General features: G+C 41.2%; 1 long non-coding RNA gene and 1 pseudogene across 1 annotated transcript; both read left to right on the forward strand.

Moving 5' to 3' along the window:
* Positions 1–6,806: 6,806 nt before the first annotated feature.
* LOC122140487 lies at positions 6,807–7,469 on the forward strand. Its single transcript, XR_006157166.1, has 5 exons — positions 6,807–6,952; positions 7,024–7,097; positions 7,176–7,228; positions 7,299–7,346; positions 7,448–7,469. It is a non-coding gene; the product is annotated as an uncharacterized LOC122140487 (long non-coding RNA).
* A 56-nt stretch (positions 7,470–7,525) lies between these two features.
* LOC122140362 lies at positions 7,526–11,986 on the forward strand (annotated as a pseudogene).
* Positions 11,987–19,720: the final 7,734 nt, after the last annotated feature.

Raw genomic sequence — 19,720 nt, forward strand, 5'->3', positions numbered from 1 at the left:
AGAAAAAGTAGAGAAACAAACTTAAAACTGAAAAACAAACAGGACGTTTTTATCTGCAGGTTCAGTAAAAGTTATTACATATTCTAGTATTTGTGATCTGGCGCATATTCAAATCATTTATTCCTTGCAATACTTCGTTACTTGAGATTCGTAAAATGTCTTAGCTCATCCTTACGCCTTCGAAGATCCTGCCACGAACCACCCCTGGAGATCCGTCCATCTTTCACAGCTCTTGTCAGAGCCTTCATGTAGAACTACCCTCATATTTCTCCCGGTAAAAAACGGGAGATGTTTATGTCGTTAAGACGATTATTTTCAATTCCAGCCTTTGTGGACAATTATTTATTTAATGTTTGCACATCAGGGAAGCCGCTATCAATTGTGTCCGGAGTTAGTTGAAATAGCATTGAATTGAACTCTCAGCTGTTCACTTTCACTTTTGACACACACGCAATCACGGCGTGCACTCTGTGTAAAGAACACATCTTACAGTGCCTGCCATAATAATTAAACACGGTGATATTCTGATTGTTTTTTCCCAAAGCACATTTTACCAATTCTGGAACCCACATCAATCTTAATAACTATAATTATATTATCACTTAAACATGATTAAATTTAATAATGTACATTTGTTACAGGTGTTTCCTCAGGGGATGGAGGTGAGGTTAATAACGCTCCTCATGTTCCTACCGTTTGACGCCAGCAATCATCATGCATGCGTTCTGATCGCTGTGTTCACGGTGACGACGGGGGCCATCCTGGGAGCGGCGCGGCCGAGGAAGTGAGCTGCTCCTCATTATCTGTTGACCACTGGAGCAATATTTGTAGGAATAAACAAACAATACATTGTATGCGGTCACAATTATCCCTTTCTCTTTTATGTCAAAAATCTACCTAGGATATTAAGTAAAGATCATGGTGGTCCATGAAGATATTCTGTGTAAATCTCCTACCGTAAATATATATCAAAACTTAATTTTTGATTAGTTAATTTGCATTGCTAAGAACTTCATTTGAACAACTTTAAAGATGATTTTCTCAATAGTTTAGAATTTGTTTTTGCTCCCTCCAGATTCCAGATTTTCAATAGTTTGTATCTCAGACAAATATTGTCCCTCACTAAACAAAAACCATCAATCAAGTGGAAAGATCATTTATTCAGCTTCAGATGATGTAGAAATCTAAATTTCAAAACAATTGGACACCTTATGACTGGTATTTGTTGGCTCAGGGTCACATTTGCTCTCGTGTGTATCATGTTGCTAGACTGATATGTGTGTTGTTTGTTTCTCTGTGTGTGTGTGTGGGTTTGTGTTGTGGGGTGTTTTTGGGGTGTTTGTTTCGTTCTTGGGGGTTGTTTGTGTTGTTTGTTGGGTGTTTGTTTTTTTTTGTGTGTGTTTTGTGTGTGTGTGTCTGTGTGTGGGTGTGTTTTTTTTTCTTACCTCTGGGTTTGTGGGTGTGTTTGGTTTCTCTTGTTTGTGTGTTTGTTTCCTCTGTGTGTTTGTGTGTTGTGTGTGTGTGTGTGTTTAGTCGTTCGTCTGTGTGTGCTGTGTAGTGTGTGTTTTTGTTTCTCTGTGTGTGTGTGTTTTTGTTTCTTCTCCTGTGGTGTGTGTTGGGGGGGTGTGGTGGGTGCGGTGGTATGTTTGTTTCTCTGTTGTGTGTGTGGTGGTGTGTTGTTTCGCTTGTGTGGGGTTTGTTTCTCTGTTGTGATGTTGTGTCGTGTGTGTGTGTGTGTGTGTGTTTGTTATTTCTCCTCTTGTTGTTGTGTGTGGTTATTTGGTATCTCTGTGTGTTGTGGTGTGTGTTTGTCCGGATGTGTGTGTGTGTGTGTTGGTTTCTGGTGTGTTTTTTTCTCTGTGTGTGTGTGTGTGTGTGTTTGTTTCTCTGTGTGTGTGTGTTGTGTTCTCTGTGTGTTGTGGTGTGTGTGTGTTGTGTTGTGTGTGTGTTGTTTGTGTTCTTCTTCTCTGTGTGTGTGTTGTGTTGTGGGTTTGTTTCTACTGTGTTTGTGTGTTGTTTCTCTGTGTGTGTGTGTGTGTGTGTGGTTGTGTGTGTGTGTGTTGTTCTCTGTGTTGTGTGGTTGTGTGTTGTTTTTTTCTGTGTGTGTGTGTTTGTGTGTGTTTCTGGTGTGTGTGTGGTGTGGTGTGTGTGTGTGTGGTTTGTTTCTCTGTGTGTGTGTGTGTGTGTGTTGTGTGTGTTTGTTTCTCTGTGTTGTGGGTGTATGTGTGTGTTGGATTGTGTGTTTCTTCGTTCCTCTGTTGTGTGTGTTTGTTGGTGTGTGGTGTGTGTGTTTTTTTCTCTTGTGTGTTTGTGTTGTTGTGTTTGTTTGTCTGTGTGGTGTGGTTTTTGTGTGTGTGTGTGTGTTGTTTCTCTGTGTGGTGTTGTTTGTGTGTGGGTGGTTTTGTTTTTGTTTCTCTGTGTGTGTTGTGTGTGTGGTTTTTGTTTCTCTGTGTGTGTGTGTTGTGTGTGTGTGTGTGTGTGGTGTGTTTGTTTCTCTTGGTGTGTGTGGGTTTTGTGTTGGGTGTGGTGTGAAATAATTTTTGTTTCTCTGGTGTGTGTGTGTCTGTCTGTGCTATATTGTGTGTGTGTTTGTTTCTGTGTGTGTGTGTGTGTTTGTTTCTGTGTGTGTGTGTGGTGTTGTGTGTGTGGTGTGTGTGTCCAGGCTGAAGCAGGCCGCGTGTCCGCGTGTATGACTCGACTGATTGGACCGCTCTGGGTGGCTGAACGGGCAGCGAGCTCTCGCTCTACTCTCCTCTGAAGGTGCTGCTGTTTTGTTGGCCATTGATGGTGGTTGATGCTGGATGCATCATGTACTTGCTTCTATCTACCGTGCTGGCCTGGGTGATTCCTGCTGCTATATATAATATTAATGGTTAGGAGAAGTGAAGGATGAGGACTGACTGATGCTTGTTTCTCTCTCCTGGCAGTTTATGTGTATTATCGTCATATTCTGGACCTGGCGCATGCAAGCCTCAGCGCTCTATATACTCTGCCTGGATTCACTGATGACGGCACTGGGGGCATGCGCACACTCAGGTCAGTAACAAGACCACACCACACACTACACACACACACCATTACACACTCAAAACAGACACACAACCCACACCACACATCACCGACACACAACAGCCCACACACTCACAGAACAACACACTCACATCGGTGACAGAATGGAGAAAGAAAAAAAAACCTTGGGGAGAAAACCAGGACTCAGTTTCTCTTCTGGACCAGTCCAATAATTAACACCTCTGCAGTATGGAAATTACTCATTATCCAATGTTTGTATATCAAACTATGCATTCTGTGTAGTTGTTTCCGTTTAGCGGGCTGCGAAGAAATATAGAGCTGAGTAAAATCATCAGCATAACAGTGACAAGCTAACATGTGTTTCCTGAGATATACTCCCAAGGGTAACATGTAAAGCGTGTAGGATTAACGGCCCTTAGTACTGAGGCCTTGAGGTACTCCATACTGCACGCTTGTGATCACGATATGATAGCCTCTTCATTTCACTGCTACGATCATTGATGGCGGTCATATAAAGTAACGATTTTAAACCATGCTACTGCACTTCCATTAATGTCCAACAAAGGGTTCAGTCTATGCAAAAGAAGGTTTTTGGTCAATAGTGTCGAACGCAGCACTAAGATCCAGACTAGACACTAAATAGAGAGATACAAAAACCACGACAGATGATAAGAGCACGGTCATTTGTGTACCTCTAAGGAGAGCAGTGTCATCAGTACTAATGATGACGGTCTAAATCCCTGACTGGAAATCCTCACAGATACCATTTTTTCTCTAAAGAAGGAATATAATTTGTGAGGATACTACCTTTTTCTAGTATCTTTGAAAAGAAAAGGGAGATTCGAGGATCGGTCTGTAATTAGCTAGTTTCTTTGGGTCAAGTTCGTGGTTTTTTTGATGAAGAGTTTTAAATAAACAGCCCAGTTTGAAGGAGTTTAATTGGGGACATACGTAATAAAATTAGGAATTAATAAATAGTCCAGAAGAAGGATCTAATGACTTCTGGAAGCACCTCTTTTAGGAGCTTAGATGTAATAGGGTCCTAACACTACATGTTGTTGGTTTAGGAGTGATTTAAACAAGTTATACAATTCTTCCTCTCCTATAGTAGAGAATGGAAGTGGAACTGTTTCCTAAGGTGAGCTATAGTGCATTGTCTGATGTGTATACTGTAGCTGACAGCTGCATGTTCACAATTTTATCTTAATAAGTAATCCGACTGTTAGAAGTAAAGTAGTTTCATAAAGTCATTACTGCTGTGATGTTGGGAAATGTCAACACTTGTTGATGCTTTATTTGATTTGTCGTTAATTTAGTGGGCCACTGTATTGAATAAATACCTGGGGTTATGTTTGTTTTCTTTTAAAGAGACGAAAAGTAATCAGATCTAGCAGTATTTAATGCTTTTTATGTAAGATAGGTTACTTTCCCTCCAAGCAATACGAAATACCTCTAGTTTGGTTTCCTCCAGCTGCGCTTCATTGGTCGGGTCTAAATCTACGATATACTTCGGCTGTACGATGTTTGCCATTATCCGGGCTGTTCTCTTTAGGGTGCGGAGTGTTGCTCATTACACCACGGTGTCAGGACTGTTTTCCTTAAGCCGTTCCTTAAGCGTAAAGGGAGCAACTGTATTTAAAATGCTAGAAAAGAGAGAGTCCATAGTTTCTGTTACATCCATCAGTTGTTCTGATGTTTTGGATATGCTGAAGGGAATTGGGATACATCAGGAAAGATTTACTTACAAAGCAGTCTTTTGTGGTAGAAGTGATGGTTCTTACCATACTTAGACAACCAGGAGTAGTGAATTTAAAGTTTTAGCTATATGAAGTTTTGCACAAGACTAGATTAATGATCTGAGATATCAGTGTTTTGCCTGCAGTATTTTCAACACCATCAACCATCAATTCCAATGTTGACAGTATTAAATCTATAGTATGGATTTCGACAATGAGTAGGTCTGGAGACCGTGTTGTCTAACCCCAATAGAGTTTCAGAATGTCTATTAAATACTGATCCGCAAATGCATCTTTTCATATATCAATATACAGTTATATAAACGACAGCACAACTAAACTTAACTAAAAGGTCGAATGTCTAAACATTGACAACTAAAAACGTATATAAACAATAAAAGGTGTTTACATAGCAGACAACATACAGTAATTAATAAATATTTATATACCTACAACACCTGACTATTAGTCTGTACCAGGTCAAAATTGTATTGTTGAGAGAATGAAAAACAAAAATCACATCCATTACATAATTTTTATCTACATGATTCAGAAATAATATAAAACTCCCAGTAAATAAAATAACTAAAATATTTACAGTCATTGATAAACACTCGTATAAACATATTTTAGTTCCAGTCCCTCCATGACGATATCCTTTTAAATGCCAATTATAACTGCATCATCAAAACTCCATTGAGTTCACGAGTCACAGCATGTTGTAAGTTATAAAAAACATGACTTATATTCTTAGAGATAACGCACAGCAGTATGCAGTAGCACTGAAGCAGCAGTGTTGTGGAGAGTCCCTGGTGTGCTGTGTTTGATTCTGATGTTACTGGCTCTGATTCTGAACTGTGCGTGTTGTTTTTCGCAGTGTTTGCGTACCTGCCAGAGCTAGAGAAGGTTATTTCTGTGGCGTGCACTGCTGCTCGCCGCCGTCTGCATCACGCTGTTTCTGTCATCTGGGGAGTGTACCGCCATTGCAACGACGACAGGATCACACACACACCACACACTCCTCACTGTCCTCACCAAAGGTCACCAACACAACCACACACACACCAACACAACACACACACCACCCACACACCACACACACACACACACTCTCACATACACACACTCACACGCACACACACACACTGCCCACACACACACACACAACACACACACGCACCACACACACACACAAACATACACACACTCACACACACACACACACACACACACACACACCCTCCCTGCACCTGTACACACACACCACACTCCCTCACTCACTTTCACTACACCACACCACACACACCCACACACCCTCACACTCAACTCACACACACACCCAACACCCACACACACACACACACACACTCATCACACCACACACACTCTCACATACACACACAACACACACACACACGCAACACACACACCCACACACACACAGCACACACACCACCCAAACATACACACCCCACACGCACACACACCACACACACACACACACCCACCACACAACACAACCACACAAACTCACTACACACTACACACACCGCACACACAACACACTCACACACACACTGTCACACTCACTCACACACACACACACACACACTCCAGCTCTCTCTCTCACTCATGCCTTCACCTCACACACACCATCACCGTCTGCTCCGGAGTGGTTCACACACAGTTCGTCAGTCTGTCCAGCTGCCGCTCAGCACAGCTAGATGAGTCTCTTCCCCTTCAACGAGTTCAGCATTCAGTGCAATAGTCAGTGGTGTTTTGTGAGGTTTGGGGTGTGTGGTGTGGAACTTTATCTCTGAAACACCACTGTGGATTGTGTCATAACCTGCTGTTTGAGGCATTTAATAAAATACATAATAGGACCTGAACAATTATTCAAAATAAAACCAAAATTGTTCAGTTAAAAAACTGCAAAAGCTGCAGCTGAGATCAATAATCTTGCACTGTGTTTATTAACATGTGAGAAGCACATGATGCAGTGTATTTTATATATAAATACTCAAAACACTGAAATTGTTACAGTATATACTATCTCTCCCATGATGCTCTGAGCGCTTCTGACGGTGTTTCTGTGCTTCTGCAGGTGGATCTGGATTCTTCAGGATCTGCTGGGAATTGCGTTCTGCCTGAACTTCCTGAAAACCATCAGCCTGTCCAACTTTAAGGTGAGCTGTGTTCTCAGTGGCGCGGCGGCGCTGTGCTGCGGATCTGACGTGTGTTTGGCTGGTTTCTGCAGATCTGCGTATTCTGCTCAGTCTGCTGCTGGTCTAGACTGTCTTCTTCGTCTTCATCACGCCATTCCTGACGCCGGTGAGTATCAGCGGATCCACACTCAGAGCGCTGCTCATGTTCTCATCCTAATGTGTGTGTGTGTGTGTGTGTGTTCAGAACGGAGAGAGCATCATGGTGCAGGTGGCTCTGGGCCCGGTGCTGGAGGGAAGGTGAGCGAGAGCCTCGTGTGATCTGTGTGTGACTGACGTGCGGCTCACTAACAGCAGCTTCTGGTTTTAGGGTCAAGCACTGGAGGTTCCAGGAGACAACTCTTCCTCCTACGAGAAAGTAAGACACACACACACACACACACACACACACATTAGGATGAGAACATGGTAAAGCTGGATGTGTTTATATACAGCTGTGTGATTGTTTGTGTTGTTCAGCTGCCGGTGGTGATGCGTGACCGGTTGGTGATCGCGTATCCCACAGTTCTCTGCGGCTTTGCTCAGAAAATCTGTGTCATGAGTTTCAGTTCTCATTCCTCTGCTACGGTGACATCATCATACCAGGTCAGAGGTCTTCCCTCAGTTCTTATCGTTGCAAATTGAAAGAATCACAGACGCAACGTCGCATGTCTACCACTATCACACCCAACAACAGTATACCAAGCCGCAGGGGGCGCCAATAAGAATTAAAGAAGCCACAGTATGTTAAAGAAGGTTTGCCTGCAGTTTTGATAGAGCTGGTATTGTGTGACTCCTAGTTGAGGATTCCAAGTCCTCTTTTATTTCCTGAAGCAAATTAAAAACAACATGTCTTGGCAAAGGATATGTTCAGATAATGTGTTCTTCTGGATTCTAAATAAATGAATGCATGTGGGAAAAATCATCTCTTTTCTACCACACACTCTCTGTTCTCTGCAACAACAGCTGCAGTCATTTCAAGCACAAAATAGTTTAGGACATGCTTTTTTGGGTGTTAAATAATGACACAAATACCAGCGCAAATGCTGCATGATTAGTTTGAATACTCTCCTTTCATAATTTGTGGCATCTGAAAGGGGATAGTCTACAAATGCATATCAGTAAGGTCAGGTGCAGAAATTAAGGCTGGTGTTTACGCGTGGTGTCTGTGTGTGTGCAGGTCCATGCTGGTTGGCGTCACTGTCACAGGTTTGACGTGTGGATGGAGAACTCCAGAAGAATCTACTTCATTCTCCTGCGCCGTTCGGTACGAGCATCTGCTGATGATTCTCCTGCAGCGGAGACCCGGCCGCTCTAAAACAGTGTGTGGTGTGTTGTGTGGTGTGTGTGTGTGTGTTCTGCTTGCGTACGCCGTGGGTCTGGTGCTGACCTTCGCTGTGATGTTCTGTCTAAGATGGGTCAGCCGGCGCTGCTCTACCTGGTTCCCTGTACACTCCTGACCAGTGCCGTCCTCGCCTGCGTCCGCAAGGAGTTCAGACTCTTCTGGAGCGGCTCCAGAACCTGCCAGGTGAGAGGATTCTTGTGAACATTTGCTGTTATTTACTCTTCCTCAGATCATCAGAGATGTAGGTGACTTTTGTTCTTCAGCAGAACAGTAAAGAAGATTTTCAGCTGAAACTGTGAATCTTGGTGATTCATTAAACACAAGTCAATGGCTACCGTCACTTTGAGAGTCAAAAACTCACATCAGGCAATCATTTTTGGGTGACGTGTCCCTTTAAACAGATTTCACTTCCTAAGGTCATGGGTTCGATTCCCAGAATGCATGAACTTTGAATGCCATCTGAGTCTGCTAAATTAATAAATGCACTAAGAGCAAGCTAAAGTTTTTAAAGTCTCAACATATTTGCCTAACAATAATAATACAGCTGTTTAATGGCACAGGAGACTGAGCGTGTCTGACATCTGTCCAAGTATCTGTGTGCTTGAGTAGAGTGTGTTTCTGGCTGAGGACGTCACGTCTGTGTGTGTGTGTGTGTGTGTGTGTGTGTGTGAGAGAGTGAATGAGTGAGTGTGTGTGTGTGAGAGTGAATGAGTGAGTGTGTGAGTGAATGAGTGAGTGAGTGTGTGTGTGTGTGTCTGAGATACAGGTATATGTGTTTGTGTGTGTTATAAGATTTGAAATGTGATTTGGTCTCCATCAGGTCCTGGAGGAGTCTAGGAAGCCCTTGTTATCAGGTTTGAGCTCTTGTTTCAGTCCTCCTCTGCTTAGTGCTGCCCTCTGTCTGTGTCTCTCTGTCTGTGTCTCTCTGTCTGTGTCTCTCTGTCTGTGTCTGTGTGTCTCTCTGTCTGTCTGTCTCTCTGTGTGTGTGTGTGTGTGTGTGTGTGTGTGTGTGTGTCTGTCTGTCTGTCTGTCTGTGTGTCTCTCTGTCTGTCTGTCTCTCTGTGTGTGTGTGTGTCTCTCTGTCTGTGTGTCTGTCTGTGTGTCTCTCTGTCTGCGTGTCTGTCTGTATCTCTCTGTCTGTGTGTCTCTCTGTCTGCGTGTCTCTCTGTGTGTCTCTCTGTCTGTCTGTCTGTCTGTGTGTCTCTCTGTCTGTGTCTCTCTCTGTCTGTCTGTGTGTGTGTGTGTGTGTGTGTGTGTGTGTCTGTGTGTCTCTCTGTCTGTCTGTGTGTCTCTCTGTCTGTCTGTGTGTCTCTCTGTCTGTGTGTCCGTCTGTCTGTCTCTCTGTCTGTGTCTCTCTCTGTCTGTCTGTCTGTGTGTGTGTGTCTCTCTGTCTGTCTGTCTGTGTGTGTGTGTCTCTCTGTCTGTGTGTGTCTCTCTGTCTGTGTGTGTGTCTCTGTCTGTGTGTGTCTCTCTGTCTGTGTGTGTCTCTCTGTCTGTGTGTGTCTCTCTGTCTGTGTGTGTGTCTCTGTCTGTGTGTGTCTCTCTGTCTGTGTGTGTCTCTCTGTCTGTGTGTGTGTCTCTCTGTCTGCGTGTCTCTCTGTGTGTCTCTCTGTCTGTCTGTGTGTCTCTCTGTCTGTGTGTCTCTCTCTGTCTGTCTGTGTGTGTGTGTGTGTGTGTGTCTCTCTGTCTGTGTCTCTCTGTCTGTCTGTGTGTCTCTCTGTCTGTGTGTGTCTCTCTGTCTGTGTGTGTGTCTCTCTGTCTGCTTTTTTGTCACTGTGTTTTTTTTTTTTTTGTTTTTTTTTTTTTTCTTTGTCTGTCTGTGTGTCTCTCTGTCTGTGTGTCTCTCTCTGTCTGTCTGTGTGTGTGTGTGTGTGTGTGTGTGTCTCTCTGTCTGTGTCTCTCTGTCCGTCTGTCTGTCTCTCTGTCTGTGTCTCTCTCTGTCTGTCTGTCTGTGTGTGTGTGTGTCTCTGTCTGTCTGTCTGTGTGTGTGTGTCTCTGTCTGTGTGTGTGTCTCTGTCTGTGTGTGTGTCTCTGTCTGTGTGTGTGTGTCTCTGTGTGTCTCTGTCTGTCTGTGTGTCTCTGTCTGTCTGTGTGTCTCTGTCTGTGTGTGTGTCTCTGTCTGTGTGTGTCTCTCTGTCTGTGTGTGTGTCTCTCTGTCTGCGTGTCTCTCTGTCTGTGTCTCTCTCTGTCTGTCTGTGTGTGTGTGTGTGTGTGTCTGTGTGTCTCTCTGTCTGTGTCTGTGTGTCTCTCTGTCTGTGTGTCCGTCTGTCTGTCTCTCTGTCTGTGTCTCTCTCTGTCTGTCTGTCTGTGTGTGTGTGTCTCTCTGTCTGTGTGTGTGTCTCTGTCTGTCTGTGTGTGTCTCTCTGTCTGTGTGTGTGTCTCTGTCTGTGTGTGTGTGTGTGTGTGTGTCTCTGTCTGTGTGTGTGTCTCTGTCTGTGTGTGTGTCTCTGTCTGTGTGTGTCTCTCTGTCTGTGTGTGTCTCTCTGTCTGTCTGTGTCTCTCTGTCAGTCTGCATGTGTTCCTGCTCTAAAGCCTCACTTCCTGCGGTGCGTGTATTCACCACATGGTGGGGCTACAGTATGCATCTGTGTGTGTAGATGAGCTGCTTGTGTCTCTCCAGCATGTTTATCTGATGATTTCAGTTTCTCAGCTGCTGTCTGATGTAACTAACACACGACTCATGAGCATAAACACATAAAACACCTGCTTTTCTGTCTGAACATCACTTTAACTCAATGTCTTATCGGACAACACTGATTTGTTTGGAAGTTTTCTGCTGTGCGTCTCGTTCACTAACATATATGTGGATTATTCATATTTATACTCACCTAATGCACAAGCGTACACACATGAATTAGCTTGACAGCTCATTGAAATTAATTTGTAGTGTTGTAAATGAAACACCACACCCCAGATTTTTTATATTTATAAAAAACACACAAAAAATCACCACAAAACATCTCCCCTCCACAAAATTATCCCCTACACACTCTCTTAATAATCATAAAAAGAAAACATTAACTCCAAAATAAACTCTAAAGATGTGCAGAAGGATCCAGAAGTGTGTCATCCTCCAGACTATAGTCCGCTCGTTAGCAGTGTTTTATGTTTGCTGATTTCACACACAAATTCAGGAGTACACAGTGAATTAGTTTTTTTTTTACGTACTGCTCAGTAAATCAAAACTAAAATTGAATCACTTTTACAGATTATGATTTCATTTTTTAATGCTACCAGTAATAAATCACAGAAAGTGCTATAAATCTTTCCAGGTGGCTGTAGTTGTATCTGTTAGTGTGTGTGTGGTGTCGCTGCATCATCTGAGGTCAAACTCTCGGAGTGTTTCTGTGTGACGTCTGTCTCTCTGTCTTCAGATGGAGATGCTGGACACGCCGGAGCAGTGAAGAGGAGTACGCCATCTTCATGATGATCTAATGGGACTGTTGTGTGTTTCTGATCAGAATCATCATCATCACTGGGACACTTTACTAAAACGACAGACTGTCTGAAAATCATTCTTTAAGGGGCCTTAAATAACCAGATCAACCTGCTGTTTTTGTCTTTCACTTTTTTATGTGATCATTTCATAACTTTGGGAATATTTGAAAAAAAACCAATGAATAGTTTAACACTCTATCTCTGTGATCAAAATAAATACAAATCTGAAAACTGAAGAGGATGATTGATCATTCAGATGCAAAGCATGCAATAAACTGTGGCAACTTTAACATTTGAAAGGATACTATGACAAAGTTATCGCTTTCCTTATTCAAACTGATTTTTTTCTACAAATATATGGTTGACCTGAAGTATGAAAGCGGTATCATACACTTGGAAAGTTATGAGCTATATCACCACTTATCAACACTAGGGGTGTGACAATACACTTAACTCACCAGATGAGACACAATACAGATACTTGGTTCACTAGAACGAGACAATGTTTTAATACTATTCTTAAAAAATGTTCAATGACAAAATATTTTGGTTTTAATCACAAAAAGTAAAACAATGCAGTTGTAACTAATCTAGGGCTGTAACTAATGATTATTTTGGTAATCAAGTAATCTAATGATTATTTTGGTATTTTTTAATAACACAAACAGACCTAAGTGAAAACCAGGCTTTAGTATGACTATTTATATATAAACTTACGATGAGGCAATAATAACTGGCTCAAATAAAATATCACAACCAAGTAATTACATGGTTTTATTGAACAACACTGATAAAATACATAATTTAATATGCCTATATGAACATAACCAAGTACCTAATGTATTATTACAAATACCTGCAGAGGGCGCCAACGGCGATTACATGTAATCTTGAAATACAGCATATTTAACAAATGCAGGCTTTTTGTTGTGAAAATCTGATTTGGGGTTCAGTCTGAAAAGCAGGCGGGTCTCAGGAACGGGTTCGGGCTTAAGTTTAAAGCCTGTTTAAATCTGTGACATATGGAGGCATTATTAGTAACTCAGAAGAGCTCATGAATAAAGAGTCAAACAGCAGCAGGAACTCCTCGGATGCACCCAGAGATGTTCCACACAACAGAACCAGGTGTGTGGGAGCTTTCTGTCTTTTAGGGTCACATGTTGTGACATCATGTGCTGTTTCTGGTTTGTTTAGATGTGTTTGCTCCGTGTTGTGTTCATATATCAGTTAAACCGCATTTGATGCACACCCAGGTTCAGATCGCAGCGTTCACACTTACTCACACTAAAACAGAGCAATCGCACCAGTGTTAATCGAACCAAACATCACAAGTGTGAACATCCCTATCTGAAATGTCATAGAAACACTTTAGTTCAACTAAAATCATAGTTACTGAGTGTGTGAGAGAGAGAGTGTGTGTGCGTGAGAGAGAGAGTGAGTGTGTGTGTGTGTGTGTGAGTGAGAGTGTGTGTTTGTGTGTGTGAGAGAGTGAGAGTATGTGTGCGCGCTTGTATGTGTGAGTGTATGTGTGTGTTTGTGTGCATATGAGTGAGAGTGTGTGTGTGGGTGTGTGTGTGAGAGAGAGAGAGAGTGTGTGTGAATGTGTGTGTGTGAGAGAGAGAGAGAGAGAGAGAGAGTGTGTGTGTGTGGGTGTGTGTGAGAGAGAGAGAGAGAGTGTGAGTGAGTGTGTGTGTGTGTGTGTGTGTGAGAGAGAGAGAGAGAGAGAGAGAGAGAGAGAGTGTGAGTGAGTGTGTGTGTGTGTGAGAGAGAAAGAGAGAGAGAGAGAGTGTGTGTGTGTGTGTGTGTGTGTGTAGAGGTGAGACGCGAAGCCCCGCCCCGCGCTCTGACTCAGCAGGGGGCGGGCTCAAACCTCCTCCGTCACGCTGCGTCAGTCCAGAGTCCCACAATTATGAAAAATCCACCTTCCGCTGGAGCTGCAGCGGACGCACACGACTCCCTCCACCGCCACCGGGCTCTCCTTCCGCGGCTCACCGAGCAGCACGGCGCCGATAGATGGCTAGACGCTCTGGATCAGCGCGTCGCGACTCTGAACGGTGAAGAGAATGGTACGCATCTCTGCGATTTCCTAGCGCTTGCGTGGCGCACGAGACGAACGCGCTGACAGCTGGTCGGGCGTCGCGTCGAGGCGTTCAGGCTCGTGGCTCGCCGCTAGCGTTAGCTGCTGTGACGCGCGTGAGCACCGAACCCCGGTACCGGCGGAGCGCGCTGGAAACACCTGGCGTCGCGTTCGGACGCCGTCGTACGTAGATCAGAACGATCGTGCGCGGAATTAACGTAAAGCCTCCGGTCATGGAAACAGTCGAGTTAGCTTAGCCGCTCGCGCTGCGCTCGGCTCCGCAGCTCACTGACGCTTAGAGTTATAATAACTGTAATGACGGTTAAATATAACAATATTCAAACAAAAACACTGTGTTGGCGCTGCGCGCGGCGGCGTGAATGGCGCGAGTTCTGCGCTCGCTCGCGCTGGATTATAATAACCTTAACGTTAGATGTCGCGCTGTTTTCATGTTCAGGAACACTTTGGAAATATGTTTGTGTTTGTGAATCCGTTTTAAATGATCCGCTGGCGCTCAGCGCGTGTTCTGCTGCTGGAGCGTCACGTGACGATTAATCAAGTGGAGTATAAATAAAGAGAAGTGTTCGAATCCAGCGATGGTGAGTGATTAGTATGAGGCTCAAAATCGTGATAATATCTTAAACTAATGTTTTTAAACAGATCTGGTGATTCTCATACAAACACTGTGATGTTCAGCAGCTCGTGGAATACTAGTGACGGTTTATTTTAATCCAGCGACACAAAAATAACTTAAAACTCTTAAAATAAAGACTCCGAGAGGGGTGTTCACAGAAGAACCATGTTTGGTTCCGCAAATAATCTTTTTATGATCAGTTATTTAAAAGAACTGTGTTTTCTTAGTGTAAAAAAGCTCATATGCAATGGAAAGTTTCCATGGATCTTAAAGGGACAGTTCACCCAAAAAATTAAACTCTGTCCTTTACTCATCTTCATGTCTTTCCAAACTTACTTTATCATGTTTTTAACATGAAAGAAGATATTTAGAAGATTGCTGGTAACCAAACAGTTGGTGGTTGCCAGTGACTTCCATAGTAAATGATGACAGAATTTTCATTTTGGGGTGAACTGTCCCTTTAAAGATGATTTTCTCAATATTTAGATTTTTTTGCTCCCTCAGATTCCAGATTTTCAAATAGTTGTATCTCAGACAAATATTGTCCTCCTAACAAACCATACATCAATGGAGAGATTATTTATTCAGCTTTCAGGTGATGTATAAATCTCAATCTTGGTCTTGTGGTCCAGGGTCACAGTTGATTATGTGACCTGATCTTCTCTGCTGTGGTCAGTCTGGAGGACTGGAACCAGATGTACCTGCTCTACAGGGTTCTGGGTGTTTTTAGGGCCTAGGGCTGAATTCTTAGTCTAAAACTAGTTGAGCTGACCCTGGTGACCTCTATAAGAACACCGTGTACGTGGATGGGTGTCTCGGAGCTGATATTTCTGCTCAGTTTTGGAGGATCACTGCTCAATAGAGCGTCAGTTAGATAATTCAGTTTGGTGGTCGTCTTTACTCTTTACTGTTGTTCTGAAAGCTTTCGGTCCGTCGTCACTTCTTGTTGTTTGACTTTTTCTTCTTTGGAACACAGAAGAAGATGTTTTGAGGAATATTTCTGTATTCTGTGTTCACACAGTGGGGTCCGGTTCTGTTCGGTTCCACAGAAGAAGCAGAGTCATCATGAGGAGCAAACGAGCGTGCAGTTTATTCATAGACCCACTTTATATTAAATGTCTATTCTTAATCTTATGTACTAATTGTTTAATTAATTTGATTGCAATGCACTTGTTTTTATATTGTACTTATATTTAACAAAAACCTTCCTGTAGTTATGCAATTCATATCAGTACTTACTGTACATCTTGACCAACAAAAACAAAATAAACAAAACCTAAACCAAACCAAACCTCAACCGTATCCCAAACTCAGCCGCAGCGAAAGAGCTCTACAGTTCAGTTCAATTCAACGCAGTAGTTACATTGTATCTAAGAAGTATTTATTTATTTTGCAAGTACCTAGACACCTAAAGTGGGATATTATTCTTATATTTTGATATTTATAGTTTAATATCCTTCAGAGTTTTGGTGCGGTGTTGGTCATTTCTGGTGATTGACGCAGACAGCAGCTGTTAAAGTCAGAAAGGTCAGTAGAGTGACCGATGGAGCGTGTTTGAGGGTAATTGGCTGTTAATATGCGGTTCTGTCCGTGTCTCTGAACACGCTTGGATCGTATCTGTGTCTCGGTCGACTGAAGACTCGTCTCGGTGACTTGAGTTTAACGTCTGAGACTCTGATGCATAGGGTTCGGGTTTACTTAATATCCTAATGATTTTTGTCATAAAAGAGAAATGTATAATTGTGACTCATACAATGTATTGTTGTCTATTGATACAAATATACCTGTGCTACTGATGACTGCTGCTGTGCTGCAGGGACACAGATGGTTTCTAGATGATTTCTGATCTGGTAGACTTACTGAGACGACTGTGTGTGTGTGTGTGTGTGTGTGTGTGTGTTTCAGCCAAAACTGTGTGTGTGATTGTTCTTCACACAGAAACTTAAGAGTCACATGCTCCAGATTACTGTAATACCAGACCTGAACGAAAGAGAGAGAGAGAGACTGTAATCCAGCAGCTAAACTCTGTGTTTAAATATGAGATTCAGTAGTTTGACTCAAACACCGTAATTTATGATCTGAGCCAGTCTGTGGAGAAACTCCCTTTAGACGCCTGTGATTGGAAGAAACAATCATAAGTAATGAAGTAGTTTCATCTAGAGTCTAGAAAAGAGCTCATTCTGTGAGAGAAATAACCAATTCGATACTGTAAAATCAGTCTCACACACAAACACGATACACACACACAAATCTCAAACACACACACACACACACACACACACACACTCGAAGCTCCAGCTGAGTTCAGATTGGAAGGTGAAGGACGATCGGTGGATGTTTGACCCACTTTCATGAAGTATTTAATCAGTAAATGAAAGCAGCGTCCTGCGGTCAGACTCTATAGACACTGCGGTGTACAGTGTGTGCGCAGAGTATCGTTTCTTTTGAGAAAACAGTCAAAGGAGTCGTTTCAGACACACACCTGGGTGTTGAACTTTTAGGAGTCTCTTCTGCTCACAGAGGCTGCATTTATTTGATTAAAAATACAGTAAAATTATAATTATTATTCTAATTTAGAACAGCAGTTTTCTATGTGAATATACAGTACAGGTCAAAAGTTTGGAAACATTACTATTTTTTAAAGTTTTGAAAGAAGTCTCTTCTCTGCTCATCAAGCCTGCATTTATACTATCAAAAATACAGAAAAAACAGTAATATTGTGAAATATTATTACAACTTAAAATAATAGTTTTCTATTGGAATATACTTTAAAAAAATAATTTATTCTGTGATGCAAAGCTGAATTTTCAGCAATCATTACTCCAGCCTTCAGTGTCACATGTAACATCCAGTCTATCACATGATCATTTAGAAATCATTCTAATATTCTGATTTATATGAGTGTTGGAAACAGTTCTGCTGTCTAATATATTTGATGGAATAAAAGGTTAAAAAGAACTGCATTTATTCAAAATAAAAAAAAAAAATCTAATAATAATCTTTTCTTTACTATCACTTTTTATCAATTAAACACATCCTTGCTGAATAAAAAGTATTGATTTTATTTAAAAAAAAAAGAAGAAAAACAAAAAAAATTACTGACCCAAATTACTGACCAGTAGTGTATATTGTTATTTACAAAATATTTCTATTTTAAAAAACATAGCTTCTTTTTTTTTTTTTTTTACTTCTTATTTCATCAAAGTATCCTAAAAAAAGTATCACATGTTCTGAAAAAATATTAAGCAGCAGAACTGTTTCCAAACTTTGCTATGAATCATCCTATTAGAATGATTTCTAAAGGATTCATGTGATAATGATCCTAAAAATTCAGCTTTGCATCACAGAAATAAATGATAATTTAAAGTATAATAAATTTAAAAAACAATTATTTTAAATTGTAATAATATATCACAATAATTAAATTTTTTTCTGTATTTTTGATCAAATAAAGTGCAGGCTTGATGAGCAGAAGAAACTTCTTTCAAAAACATTAAAAATAGTAATGTTTCCAAACTTTTGACCTGTACTGTATATTAAAGTGTAATGTATTTCTGTGATGCGCAGCTGTATTTTCAGCATCATTACTCCAGTCTTCAGTGTCACATGATCTTCAGAAATCATTCTAAAATGATGATTTGCTGCTCAAGAAACATTTCTGATTATTATCAATGTTGAACACAGTTGTGCTGCACAATATTTCTGTGGAAGCCGTGATGCATTTTATTTTTCAGGATTCACAGATGAATAGAAAGTTCAGAAGAGCGACATTTATTTGAAATGGGAATCTTTTTAGTGTAGTATAAAATGAAATGCAGTAATAAACATGACTGCCAGCGGTTTGTGTTTGAGTCGTCGTGAGTCACTGACCTCTAGTAGTTCTGCGCTGACCCCTGATGACCCGGGAGTACTGTGTTGTGTGTGTCTGAAGGCTCAGGGAGCTGATGTTGGGCTGAATCGGTGTGATTTGGTTTGGGTTCAGTCGGTGCAGGTGTGTGTGTTATCTGTGAACGCTCTGATAAAGGCCCTGGCGTTATCTCTGTGTTTATGGAGCTTGAGTGCCGTGAGCTTCATAGCGTTTATCAGAGATGCTCATCTGAGATGCGTGTCTTTAATTAATTTAGTGCTGAAGCGGTTATCACTGTCCAGACATTATAAAGTTTGATGGAGTCACGTACAGATATGCTGGATCTAATCATGAAGATTCATCTCCCTTCACATCTTCAGGATTACACGTATTATGATTCATTTACATTTAATCAGTTAGAAGTTGCTTGTGAATACATCAAGCGATTCTTCACAATAAAATACACACTACCAGTCAGAAGTTAATATTTAATGTCTGTCTGTTTAAAGAAGTCTTAAAGAAGGCCTGCATTTATTTGATCCAGAATATAATTAATATTGTAAAATATTTGTACTATTTAAAATAACTTTTTTTATCTGAACATATTTTAATATGTAATGTATTTCTGTGATGCGCAGCTGTATTTTCAGCATCATTACTCCAGGCTTCAGCTTCACAAGAAATCATTCTAATATTCTGATTTGCTGCTCAAGAAACATTTATTGTTGTTATTATTAAGTTGAAAACAGCAGAGTAGAATTTTTTCAGGTTTCTTCTTTGATTGAATAGAAAATTTCAGAAGAACAGCATTGATCTGAAAATAGCAATCTTTTGTAACATTATAAATGTCTTTATCTTCACTTTTGATCAATTTAAAGCATCCTTGCTAAATAAAAGTATTAATTTCTAACCCCCCCCCCCCCGTCATGACAGAATTTTCATATACTGACTCCAAGCTTTTAATATCCTGATAAATGTTGATCTTTTGATGACTTCCTGAAAAAAACAAAGTACTCAAGTATTAAAAACACATATAATAATCAGAAAATGTTTCTCGAGCAGCAAAATCATCATATTAATCTGATTTCTGAAGATCATGTGACACTGAAGACTGGAGTAATGATGCTGAAAATACAGCTGCGCATCACAGAAATAAATTACATGTTAAAATACAATAAAATAGAAAGCAGTTAATTAAAAAAATAAAAATAATACAAAATATTTAACTCTCCTACTGACCAAATAAACAAATAAATGCAGACCAGAAGAGAACAATAAAAACATTAAAAACATTAAAAATCTTGCTGGTAGTGTAAGGTTCGAGACTCGTTTCGGTTCTTCTGTGTGCCAGCGGGTCATGGGTTCGATCCCCAGAGTCTGCGGGAGCTGATGAACTCTACACCCTAGATCAT

This window comes from Cyprinus carpio, chromosome B18 (assembly GCF_018340385.1).
Source record: "Cyprinus carpio isolate SPL01 chromosome B18, ASM1834038v1, whole genome shotgun sequence".
NCBI lineage: Eukaryota > Metazoa > Chordata > Actinopteri > Cypriniformes > Cyprinidae > Cyprinus > Cyprinus carpio.